General features: G+C 47.2%; 1 protein-coding gene across 1 annotated transcript in view; it reads left to right on the forward strand.

Annotated features, from left to right (window-relative positions):
• Window positions 1–13765, forward strand: part of LOC132214241 (histone lysine acetyltransferase CREBBP-like) — a 390706-nt gene that overhangs the window by 276007 nt on the left and 100934 nt on the right. The window lies entirely within an intron of this gene.

A 13765-nucleotide genomic window follows, 5' to 3' on the forward strand; every position in this document is an offset into this window, starting at 1 on the left:
ACCTCAGAGGTGCTTGCAGCAATTATCAGGACACTGAGATGCGCGGCCCCTTAGGGCAGAGCTGAGGATCAGCCATAGCTGCTTGCTCCACCCTGTTGATTCCTTGAGACCCCGCCCCACCCAGGCTGCAGCAGAGGCTTTTGCATATGAATGCCCTGGCCCTTTGCAACCTGAAAATTGCCTAACAAATTGCAGCTGGGCCAGACAGACCCAGAACTTCCAAGAGAAGGCCCAAGGCCCCACAGCAGCTTGCATTGCTTCACAGCTGGGCCTCATCTGGGCACCTCCAAACTCCAAAAAAGGAAGGGGAATCTGCAGATCTCTTCGTAGCTCCTGCTGGGTAACCTCAGGCAGAGGCTAAATTAGCACCTCCTTAGATCCAAGAGCCAGTGTATGCAGTGGTTAGAGTGGGACCATCCAGATTACAACTCCTCAGATCCATAAGGGACACACTCAGGGGGCAGACTCAGTGAGCACCAAAGCCCCATTGAAGCAAGTCTTGCCCCGGAGGGGTGTCTCCAGCACAGAAGTTCTCCCACTGCAGACACAGCTGATTCTCACAGCCAATTGGCCTGGAGGTCAATTCCTCCCAGTGATACCAACAACAATCAAGGCATAACTACAACAAGACTGTGCACAAAGCCCACAAGGGGGTGCACCAAGAGTGTCCACCTCAGGTAACTGGGGAGGCTGAGCCATTGGGCCCTATAGGACACCTAGCACACAAAACCACTCTACCAACACAGGGAAGCATAAAAAATGTGGAGACAAAGAAACAGGTCACAAATGACAGAAATGGAGGAAAGCAAACGACTGGATATAGAGTTCAAAACCACGTTTATAAGGTTTTTCAAGAATTTTCTGGAAACTGCCGATAAATTTAGTGAGACCCTGCAGGATATGAAAAAAGACCAACTAGAAATTAAGCATACACTGACTGAAATAAAGAATAATATACAGAGATCCAACAGCAGACAAGAGGATCCCAAGAAGCAAGTCAAAGATTTGAAATACGAAGAAACAAAAAATACCCAACCAAAAAAGCAAAAAGAATCCAAAAATATGAAGATAGTGTAAGGAGCCTCTGGGACAACTTGTTAAATGGCATTTACATATATAAAATAAATATCAAAAATATACATCTTTGTTTTACTATGGTTGCAAATATCAAAAAAATTCTATATGTGACATGGCACCAGAGTTAAGTTAGGGTTTTTCAAAATGCTGACACGCCGAGCTCAAAAGGTTCACCATCACTGGTCTAAGGTCTCAAACCTGGATGACTGGAAGGATAGTGATGCTATTGAAAGGAGGTGGGGGAGAAGGATAAAAAGGAGCAGGTTTCAGCAGGAAGGTGATAAATTCAGATTTAGGTATTTTGGAGTCTAAAGTGTTAATAGGACATTCAGATGAGTTAGAGCTTGAGAGCGTAATGAAGGCTGGGGAGAATGAGGTGGGGATCATGTGTTTATTAGAGTCACAGAAACAGTTGAGATTGTCAAAGGGTTAAATAAAGACAGAAATGAGCTTAAGGAGTTTGGGGAAGAAAGAGCCAGAAAGGGAGAGAATGAGTCATAATCAGAGGAGAACCAAGGATTTTCAAGACACAAAATCAGAGGAGTATTTTAAGAAGGGGGTGGCAATTGACAGTATCAAATGGTGCTAAAAGGTCAAGAGTTCTCATAAAAGCCTTTGGATGTTTAGACTAGAATCTTTCAGGTGACCTTGGAAAGTGAGAAGGGTATAGATGCTTGATTTGGAGAACTGGGGGTGTAGAGGTTAAAGGGGTGTAGTGAGGAAATGAAAGAAGTGGCTCCATGTAACTGCACAAGTAATTTATTATTTATTGAACACCCAACATATGACCTTCTTACATATCTTTTGGGGACGTCCCATGAAACTAAAACTAACCATTCTCATCTTCATGTTCTAAAAGTGTCATTTCATTCCAATTTCTCTTTTGGTGCTGATTTTTAAAAACAGCTTTATTAAGATACTAGAGCCCTGGTACACAGATTTGTGCACCAGTGGGGTCCCTCAGCCTGGCCTGCACCCTCTCACAATGCAGGACCCCTCGGGGGGTGTCAGATAGCCAGTTTTAGCCCTATCGCCACAGGCCAGATCCTGACAGGAGGGAGCCTGATTCTGTGTGTTGAGCATCTGCCCCCTGGTGGTAAGTACGTGTCATAGCGACTGGTCGACCGGTCGACTGGTCAAATGGTCACTTAGGCTTGTATATAGATAGATAGTTCACATACCATACAATTTAACCAATCAAAGTGTACAATTCAATGGTTTTTAGTATATTCGCAGATATATGCAATGATGGTGCTGATTTTAAGGAGAAACGCTTTGGATGTAAAGTTTGGAATCAATTCCTATAATATATGCTGTAAATGAGAGAGAGAGAAGACCCCAAACACGGGAACAAATTCTCCACTCGCACCTTCGAGCAGAATCACAGAACCGAATGGCAGCCTAGGTTGCTTTTCCCATAATGGCCACTAGGTGGCAGCAAGACCCATGTCCTGTCTGTCAGTGAAAAAGCAGATGAACCAGTTTGAGGGCCTGTGTGTTCAGAGGATCCCCAACCTAGGGGCCATTTTTTTTATTCCCAGTTCCTTCCTGTTACTTATTATTTTCTTCTGGGTAACTCTAAAGATTCATGTCACCCTGCTGGTATGAGTAGGTGGTTGAGCATAGACCCATGAACCAAGAGGTCACGGTTGCAGGCTTGATCCCCACTAAGGGGCATGCAGGAGACAGCCGATCAATGATTCTCTCTTATTGGTGTTTCTCTCTCTCTCCCCCTCTCCCTTCCTCTATCTGAAATCAATAAAAACATATTTAAAAAAAATTTTTAACGGTTCATGTCTGGCCCTGCTAACAGGTCTTAAGCTGTGGGTAGTTATTATTCTGGAGATATACCTGGCTGTCTTCTATGTTAGTATGCGTCCTCTGAGAAGCAGACACCAAGACTGAATAATGGTTTTAGTGGGGAAAACACCTGTGAGAGAAAAGAGGCATGGAGCCAAGAAAGGCAGGGAGAACTGTCAGACCATGATGAACATCTGATCGAAGGAGAGGGGGTAGGAAGGTTGGGTGGGTTTCCGCAGTGTAGTTAGCCTAAGAAAGGTTTGCAAGACCTTCAGGGAACCAAAACAAACCATCAGGGGAATTCTGCGTCTCCCAGGAAGAAGCCTACCTTGGTATCCCTGCCAAGTTCAAGTATTGGTTGGGCTGCTCCTAGGACAGGGACGATCCCAGGCTGCTCGCCTTGAAGGGTGGCCCCGGTGAATGCTGTTGGTCAATTATTCCACTGGTAGTGGGAGGCCTATGAGGCCCATTCTTATGGCCTCCACAACTTCATAGCATCAGCCTTCAGGAGACTCTACCAAGGGCCTCCTGTGTTCGCCACCACTGAGGGGACAACTGAATCCCCACCTCTCCCTTCATGTGCTGATTTCACTCTCCTCTCCCCAGCTCTCTCCCAGTGAACAAAGAATGGGTTCCTCCATCCCCTGCATCTGACTCCGTTTCTGCTTGTCTGGATGCACCCAGGTACTTGCACCTTCCCAAGCAAGTCCTACCTTTTCCATAACTCTGCTTTTGGCTCCTTCTTGCTTATAAGCCCTGAAATGTGAACGAGATAATGGGATCAGGTGGGTGGTGGCTTCAGCCCTGACCCACAGGCCCACCTACCCTGAAGGAAGCTAGCCAGCACCAGGCCCCATCCCTTTACTAAAATCCCACTATCTCCGATGACCCTCCCTTGGCACCAAGTTATGGCCTCAGTCAAAGCCTATGACATGATAGGACAGCCACACATTTGCCAGATGGTCCAGAAAGCCTGGTAGCTCTTGGGGGTCAGGAAGAAGAAGTTGGCATTTGTCTGGGGAAGGGAGAAGACTGCTGGGTGCCTGGCATGACAGGGACTGACTGGGCCAATAGCCTCTGTGGGCTTCCCTCATGTTTTGAAGGCACTGCTATCTCTCTTTCCACCTGGCCAGTTCTCAGCTGGAAGACAGGCTTGGGAGGGAAGGGATGAATATAGTTGGCTCTCTTGGCTGCTGCTTGAAAGGACATGGGGAAACCAAGGATTCTGCAAGAGCATGTCCGGGCCAGAAAGCATTGCAAACCCAGTCTCCTGGGGAAATAGGAGGAAATAACCCGGCGCTGTAAAAGGGGACCTAGCCAACCCCTGGTGTGGAAACAGCAGAGAAACAGCCTGGAATCCCGCATGATGACATCACTTTACACCTTAGACATAGTTATTTTACATCTTAGGTAAAGCTAAGGGCAAGTGTGGGATTTTCCCTTTCCTCTCTTGGGCAGGGAGAGGTGGAGAAGAAAGGTGGAGGTGGGGAATGGAGTCGCAGGAAGATGACTCCCAGAGGCCGTTCAGACTGGAACTTGCCCAGGGGCCAGGACCCTAGGTTCCAGGGTTTATGGAGGATGGATGGGGCCATGGGGGCAGTGGTGGGTGGTGGGAGGACAGAGGAGGATCAGGACCCAGCAAATCTCCTTCCTCCTGTCTGTTCAACATGTTTATTTCTGTGCCCTTCAAAGAAAATCTGTGAAGTAGCTACAACGCACCTAACAGATGTACCTGATACCTCCCCACCACATGGTCCCCAGTCCCCCAACCCCAGTAACCTAGGCTGGTACAACTTTCCTGAGCCTTGTAAAAGAGGGATAAATACGTGGGTAAATGTCAATAGATTGTCAGAGCACATAAGTGCACATACGTAGACATTTAAAAAATTCCTAACGAGTCTGTTTCAAACCCATTCTCTTCCCCTAACTAACTCCAGGGGCCCCTCTATAAGAAAGGGCCCCTCTCCCTTCCCAGAAACTGTACCCTACTTAATATGGTGTGTTTACCCTTTGCCGACATCAGATACTACCCTGCTCAGTTGGCTATTGTGCTTTGTCCTGTTTCTCTTGGAGATCTGGGAGCTCCCCAGGGGTGGGCCCAGAACTCTGGCTCCATTCTCCCTCCCACAGAGTTGGGAGGGAATTAATTGACTTTCCCCTGGGCGCTCGGAGGCCCCAGTCAACACTCAATTCCCAGGTGGATACATTGGCTCAGAGAGACCAAATGGAAGAACAGCAGACACTTGGCCGGAAAAAGCTCGAGGAGTTGGGGAAGGGGTGGGAGTGGGAGGGGGACACAGAAGGAAGCTTGGCTCTGAGCACAGCCAGCTGCCCTCTGGACCTTGCAACCCCGCTGAGCCCCACTCAGCTGCTGTGTTAGCGCAAAGCAGGGGTGACATCAGCGGGGGAAGAGGTTACTGTCAGGCAAAGGGAAGGCAAGGGGTGAGTGGGCTGGCTGACTGTGCACCTCCCTGAGCAGGAGGCTACAGGACTGGGAAAAGGTTGCCTTGGGGGGAGGGGGGAGTTCTGGCAGGGGCCTGCTTGTAGGGCAGGAAAGAGGGGAGGAAAGAAACAGACTGAGGGGTGAAGAGCTGGAATTGGCTAAGGTCTGATACCTTTCACAGATGCGAGAGAACAGGCCCTGGTTTGAACTTCTGGAAGCCAGTTGTGACCTCCCTCAGGACACTCTTAGCAACTACAGAAAGCAAATGGGGTATATCTCTCTCTGACCACAAAGGCAAGGCTGGGGCAAGCCCCTCCCCTCTCCCCACTTTGGCTCCAAAGCAGTCAGGGCAAGAAAGAGGTTCCTTTCAGCTCATTTATTTCTTGAAGGCCCTGCGCCTGTATCTGCTTGTCCTCTCTGTATGTCCGTCCTAGATGGAACGCTCTGGTGTGTTGTGGGGCTGGCTTCCCAGGCTGGAGAAAGATTCCCTGTGGGAGGTCAAGCCACCACAGAAATCTCCAGCTGGCCCTTGGAGATTTTGTCTCCAAGTCTCACCCTCCCAGACTGACAACCATATACTCTGCCCCAAGATATGAACTGTTCCCAGTCGCATGCACTATCTGACCTGCAGACATACACCCAGGTCTGAGATATAGGCAGTAATAACCTGGTAGATGCTCCTCCCCTGCGACATACACCAGCACATGCAAGTGTGTGCACGTGTGCACACCGCCCCCCACCCCGCCTCCCCACACGCACATATTCTCTGCTTGACAGGGGAGCACCTCGGCGAGAAAGGCTGGAGAGAGAGGTAGGTCATAGCTCTCTGGACAGTGTGGAACACAGGGAGCTGGGGGGACAAGTGCACTGGCTTCTTCTGGACCAGGGTCACTCGGCAGAAGACCTGTCACACCATCTGTCTGGCCTGGAGTCCAGGAGAGCCATATTGGAGGGCCCTAATCAGCGGCGTATCAATTTAGAGTCTCTTTCCTCCTTCTGGGCCTCTAAACTCGTCAACTGCCCTGCTCCACATCTACATCTCAATGGCCCCTAGGGATTTAGCACTGCCACCTCCTCCAGGAGGTCCTCCTTGACTCTCTGAAGCTGGTCCTGTATGCCTCTCCTCTGGAGTCTACAGCATTCTGTGCTAAGTAAGTTTCATGATCCAGCATCGCTGTGCTGAACTGCCGAAGGTCAGGACCTCCCTAGCGCTTACCGGTGTGCCTGGTCCACGTGTGTGCCATAAACAGTTACTGAATGAATGAACCAATTCACTCATGGAGATGTGGGGGCACCATCCTTCGTTCCACTCTATCTTCTCCAGAAGCCAGCGGTGCCCAGGTGGGATCCAGAAGAACAGACCAGCCTAATCCCCTCTCTGGAGGAGATTAGGAGGAGGGGAGCTCAATCACACTAGCTCTCCTGCCTGCGACTCAGCTTGGACCATAAGACAGGGAGGAGCCCAGAGCCAGGGAGGGTCCTGCCCCTTTAACTTGGCACAGCACAAGCGCTGGCCCAGACTTAGGAGCTGGCTTCCGTCCCTTGTTCACACCGCCCTCTGTTCCATGGGAAAGCCTGAGGTGGGGCTGTGAGGACAGTTTGTACAGCTCTGGCCTTTTACCCTGACACTGCCCTGCCTGGGACAGCGTGGACGGGCAGATATGTGGGCTGAGTAGATCTCAGCTTGTCTCAGTATGCTTGTTTATTTGAGCAAGGTGGCACTTTAATCTCGGGATCTGAAGGGACTGAGGGAGAGTGGCTTGGAGAGTGCTTTCTTCAATACCTGCAGTTATGGGGGAGGAGACTGCCTTGTTTCTGTGACTCATGGGGTAGGTAGGGCCTTATAGGTCGAGGGCATGTATTATCTTTACTTATGGACACCCGAAGTCTGGCTGAGATCTGTATTTTAAAATGTAAGAGGATGAGGAAAGAGTAGGTGAGGAAGGACAGAGTTTGGAGGGCGGCTGGGGCAGGAGACAGTCCTGGGTCCCTCAGCATCTCTGAGGCTCCCAGCAGGCCCTTCTGTGAGCCTTGCCTCCCCAGGCTCAGAGCCTTATGGTTGCTGCTGGCCTTGCCTTGCAGGAAGCCCAGAGGGCAAAAGGGAGGGCATGTTACTAGTAAGCGGGCTGGCAGTGAACATCTGCCCTCCTTTTGACATCTGCCTGGAGACAGTCACAGACCTTGGAGGTAGATGTTATGCAAAGACCATCCCCCGCCACTGGGCTATCACTCCATCTCCCTCTTCCATGCCATAATCCCAGGCATGTGTCCCCAAGCTCCCTCTTCCCAAACATGTCAGGAAAAGAGAAAAGTGGGGCCGAAACTGTGCCCAGTGCTGGCCCTGTACGTCATAAGTGGGCATTCATGAGAATCCCATGATTTCCTGGGAAAAGGTCACTTACGTGCAGAAAGCCTAGCACAGGGGGCCCCGTCTTCCCCCCCCTCCCCCCCCCAGTACTGGAGCCAGATAGGTTGACTTCCCACCTGTGAGAGCAATGGGTGATCACTGAAGTCCGCTTGTCCCCATTTCACAGAAGAGAAACTGAGGATCAGAGCATTGAAAAAGCAAGTCAGAGACTACAGTTGGAAGAGAAAGAAACAGGCTCCGGAGTCTTGTTATTTTCCATCCTCCCAAGTGTCAGCTTATTTTCTGAGCACGGTTGGCTACTGTGTCACCCCTTGCCTACTGTGACATAGGGAAAACAACTAAAACCTACAAAGGGTGTTGATTGTTTTGTCCGCCACAAAACAATGCAGCATCTGTATTATAACACCCAGGATGCTGGGGCCTTCAGCATGAATCTAGAAAGCAGAGAGACCTAAGAAACTGAGCTGCCCATCCATTTCAAAACCCTTGCCCAGGCCAGGGCAGGGTCAATAAAAGGCAACATCTTAATAAATAGACATGGCAGATGATTTGACAGGCCACAATGACTCACAGCCACAGGAAGTGAGAAAGAGAGAAGCAGCAATGCCCCACAAGCCTGCTTCCATCTGAAAGCTCTGGGAGTGGGCCACCCGCCCCGCCCACCACGCCTGGACGACTCCCCTTCCGAGAGGTCAGGGCGTCCTGGGAAGCCCACTGCACTGCGGCTGGGGTGCTTAGAGTGGGAAGCCCAATCCATGCTCCGAGCAGTGAGGTCATTAAACAGAGGCCTCCACCCAGGGGGGGGAGAGTGCTGAGGCCGCTCTGAGAAGTGCCTCCACATTCAAGAGGCATAGCTCTCTCTCACCTGTCTTGGTGTGACCTGCTTGGGTCACCTGTTTTCTCTGTAGGTAGAAGGAAATTTTGACAGGACAATCAACATGGTTTCCTCCTTAGCCGTGGGAAGAGGTGGAGAACTGCTCAAACCGACCTCCCTCCAGTCAGGTGTCTCTGTGAGACAAGGTCAGATCGATGTAAGCGCGCAGGTGCAAAATGAAATAAGAGCTAGGCCACAGAATTCCTCAGAAAGACCCCCACCCCATGAAGAGGTCAGGATGGAATGTGAAACCGGGCAGGCCTCTCTGGTGATGCCTGCTGTAAGGAACACTCTAGAAACCACCGGAGGGACACTCAGCCCAGCCCTGGAACGTGGTGCGTGCGGGAGAGCAAGTCCTGATTACCATGTTTGTGGCCCAAGGGGAGCTAGAAGAACGCCCGCCAAGTGGGAACTATTAGGAGAATGATTAGGCACAAACACGGAAGCCCCAAGCTTGTAGGGCAAGTGGGCAGCAGTTAAAAAAACACACAAATGGATTTGGGGTTCCTCTTGAGCAAAGCTGACGCCTAGAATCTCCAGTTTCTACATCTAGTAGAACATTTTACTTTAAATCCCTTTATCCTTTTTTTTTTTCTTCTCTTCACCTTATATATCTATTTACTTTCATGTCCGTCCCACCAGAATATAAGCTCCGAGAACCTGGGGCTTATTGAGCCGTGCCCCGCTCCCGGATCAGTGCCTGCTCTATAGTAGGGGCTCAGTAAATACTTACTGCAATGAATGAAGCAAATGTTAGGACTCCCTTTCCTGGGCTCATACTCTGGTTCCCAACCCCTTCTAGTTACGTTGAGGTACAATTACCGTTCAATAAAATGTGTAGATAAAAAAAGTGCAGATCATACGTGTTCAGTTTTATGAATCTTGACAACTGAATATAGTCAGATAACCAGCATCCAAAACAAAATATAGAACATTTCAATCACTAAAATCTTCCTCAGGTCCCTTTCCAAATCAAATCATCCTATCCTAGGTAACCATGTTCTGACTTATCTCATTACAGATTGGCTTTTCCTGCTACTGCATTTCAAACAAACGGAATCAGTGAGTACGTACTTGTGGTGATTAACATCCTTGGTGAGCACGTTTTTTGAGAATCACTCGTGTTGTGCGTGTATTTGTAATTCATTCTCTTTGATTCTGAATATCTATTGTATGACTATGCCATCAATTGTTTATTTGATTTTTATTGGTGAAGTTTTGAGATGTGTCCCATTTGAGGCTATAATAAATACATCTTCACTGCAATGAATTTTCTAGGGCAAGTCATTTTGTGAGCATACATTTTTATTTCACTTAAGGCAATTTCTGGGAATAGAATCACTGGATCTTAGCATAGATGAATGTTTCATGTTACAAGAAACTGCCAAACTATTTCCAAAGTAATTGTACCATCTTATGTTCCACCAACAATGTAGGAGAGTTTCAATTGTTCTACATGTCTACCTACACTTAGTGGTTCTGTTGTTTTAAAATTAGTCAGTATAGTGTGTAGTGGTATCTCATAGTTTTTGTTTTAATAGCTTTATGGTGATATAATTGTCCGACCACACAAATTTATCCATTTAAATTATACAATTCAGTGGCTTTTAGTATATTGTGCATCAATCGTTGTTAGAACAATCAATGCCACAATCAATGTTAGAACATTTTCATTACCCCAAAAAGAAAACCCTGTACTCTTCACCCCCTACACTTTCCACACTACTCCCTCTAAGTCTTAGGCAATCATTAATCTACCTTCCATTTCTTAGATTTCCCTATTCTGGACATCTATAATAATAAAAGCGTAATATGCTAATTAGACCAGACAGCCGAACAACCTTCCAGATGTCATTCCGGACGAAGCCACAAAGGCAGGGGCCGAGGCAGAGGCAGTTAGGGATGATCAGGCAGGCAGGCGAGTGGTTAGGGGTGATCAGGCAGGCAGGCAGGCGAGTAGTTAGGGATGATCAGGCAGGCAGGCAGGTGAGCAGTTAGGAGCCAATGGTCCTGGATTGCAAGAGGGTGCAGGCCGAGCTGAGGAAACCCCCCCTGCATGAATTTTCTGCACCGGGTCTCTAGTTTTATATAAATGGAATCATACAATATGTGGTTCTCTGTGACCTGTTTCCTTCACTTTGCATTATATTTTCAAGGTTCATTTATGTTGTGGCATGTACCAACATTTCATTCTTTTTCATTGCTGAATAATACTCTTTGGTAAAATTATGCCACATCTTATTTACCCCTTAGTCAGTTGATGGACATTTGGTTGTTTCTGCTTTTTGGCTATTCTAAATAATGCTGCTATATATGTGTGTACAAGTTTTTGTGTGGACATATGTTTTCATTTCTCTTAAGTATAAACCTGGGAGTGGAATTGTTGGGTCACATGGTAGCTCCATGTTTAACCTTTGGAGGTGCTGCCAAATTGTTCTCAAAAGTGGCTGCACCATTTCACATTCCCACAGCAGTGATGAATGTTCTAATATCTCCACATCCTCACCAACACTTGTTATTATCTATCTTTTTTAATAAAGCCATCCCAATGAGTATGAAGTATCTCATTTTGGTTTTGACTTGCATTTCCCTGATGATTAACAATGTTGAGCATCTTTCATGTGCTTACTAGGGGCCCAGTGCATGAATTCTTGCACCTTGAAAGGAACTGTGGGCTGTGAGGCTGCAGTGGGCACCGGGGTGGGTCTTGGCCCATCCTCTGGGCCCCTGCCCAGCCCCTCCCGTCATGGCCCCCAGTCCCCTGTATGCTGCCAGCCCTGCTCCCGTGCTGAGAGTGCTGGCCCTGCTCACACCTGCTGATGGCGCAGTGCGATTGGGGCCAGTGCCAGCAGCAGGTGCAAACAGCGGCTGCTGCCCTGATCGGCCCTCAGGAGCAGGGGGAGGTGGAGAAACCCTGAGGGGTGGTCAGGGCCGGCAACCGCCCCTTGCACCCACTGAAGGCACCGAGCAATCAGGGCCGGCGCCAGGACAAGCGCCTGGCGGGACTGCGGTGCGTGGAAGCAAATAATTTTCAGTAACCACCAGAGGCTTGCCCTGATGACAGCGACCAGCACCCTGCCTTGTTCTGGCACCCCCACACACCTGCTCCACCATTCCGCTGTGGCCGACACCCAACATGTTCCACATGCACCCCCTGGTGGTCAGCGCACATCATAGTGACTGGTTGTTCGGAGATATATATATATGCCATTTGTGAATCTTCTTTGGAGAAATGTGTATTCAATTTTTAATGGATTATTGGCTTTTTACAATTGAGCTGTGAGAGTTCTTCAGATGTTCTAGGTATGTCTCTTATCAGGTATATGATATGTAGACATTTTCTCCCATTCTGTGGGTTATCTTTTTACTTTCTTGATAATGTCCTCTGAAGCACAAATTTTTAAATTGTGATGAAGTCCAAGCTGTCTATTTTTTTCTTGTTGCTTATGCTTTGGGCGTCACATGTAAGACTAACGATGAACAATTTTTCATGTGCTTATTGGCCATTTCTATCTCATTTTTGTGAAATGTCTGTTCAAATCATTTGCCATTTTTAATTGAGTCATTTATATTTTCATGTGCTGTGGTATATGTTCTCATTCTCTGGCTTATGTTTTTATTTTCTGAATAGTTCCTTTTGATAGCAGAAAACTAGAACTTTCATAAAGTTTAATTTATCCATTTAAAAAATTATGGTCATTGCTTTTGTGTCCTGACCAAAAAATCTTTGCCTACCCCAAGGTCACAAAGATATTTTCCTGTGGTTTAATATAGACGCTTTATGGCTGTGGATTGTACATTTACCTCTATGACCCTTCTCCAATTAATCTTTGTGTACAGAATAAGCAAGAGGTTGAGGTTTATTTATTGTATATGAAAAAGTTTTTCCAGACATATTTGTTAAATAGAATTTCCCCTCCACATTGTATTGACAAAGGAACTTTATAAAAAATCAGTTAACTATATATATGTTGGTATATTTCTGAAATTTCTAATCTGTTTCATTAATCGACTTGTGTTCACTTTTGCTATCACCACACTATCTTGACTATTTTAACTTTATAGTACATCCTGAAGTGAAACAGTTGAATCCCTCCACCTTTGTTTTTCTTTTTCAAGATTATTTTGGCTATTCCAGACTCTTTGCATTTCCACTTAAATTTTAGAATCAGCTTGTCTGTCTCCTCAAAGAAACCTGCTGGATTTTTAAAAAATATTTTTTCATTGATTTCAGGGAGGGAGGGAGAGAGGGAGAGAGAGAGAGATAGAAACATCAATGATGAGAGAAATCACTGATGAGCTGCCTCCTGCACGCCCCACACTGGGGATCCAGCCTGCAACCCGGGCATGTGCCCTTGGCCGGAATCGAACCGGAGACCCTTCAGTCCAAAGGCTGATGCTCTATCCACTGAGCAAAACTGGCTAGGGCCCTGCTGGATTTTTATAGGGATTAAATTAATCTATAGATTAGCACTGAGTCCTCGTATCCATGAACATGTTATGTCTCCATTTCTTTAAAAATTTCTCTCAGCAATGTTTTATAGTTTTCAGAGTAGGTATACCACATATTTTGTTAGATTTATTCCTTTGTATTGATATTTCTGATGTATTGCAAACAGTATATTTTAAATTTCATCCTCCAATTGCTCTGTAATAGTATATAGAATAAAGCAATTTTTTTATATTGACTTTGTATTCGTGAGCTTTCTAAAATCACTTAAAAATTTTGACAGCAGGGCCCTGTCTCTAGGAGCTTGAAGTTCGATAGAAGAAATAAGATACATGCAGGTAATTATTTTTAAATCTGTGTAAAAAGTACCATAAACAATGAACAGTGGAGTTAGCTCTCTGGAGACCCCAGGTGAGGGAGGGAGGAGGGAGGGAGGGGGAGAGAGAGAGAGAGAGAGAGAGAGATGCTGATGCGAGAAACATTGACCTCCGCCTCCCGCACAGCTCCAGTCAGGGGACTGAACCTGAGACCCAGACATGTGCCTCCACGGAGAACTGAACTTGAGACCCTTTGGTCCACGGAATGACGCTCCAACCATCTAAGTCACACCAGCCGGGGCAAGAATGAGTAATATTTTGACAGGCAGAATTGAGGGGGAGAAAAAGTTGGGGAAATGGAGCATGTTTAGAAATCAGTAAAAGAGCAATTTGATGAAGGTGTAAGTCAGTGATGGCGAACCTTTTGAGCTCGGCG

This window comes from Myotis daubentonii, chromosome 13, assembly GCF_963259705.1.
Source record: "Myotis daubentonii chromosome 13, mMyoDau2.1, whole genome shotgun sequence".
Lineage (NCBI taxonomy): Eukaryota > Metazoa > Chordata > Mammalia > Chiroptera > Vespertilionidae > Myotis > Myotis daubentonii.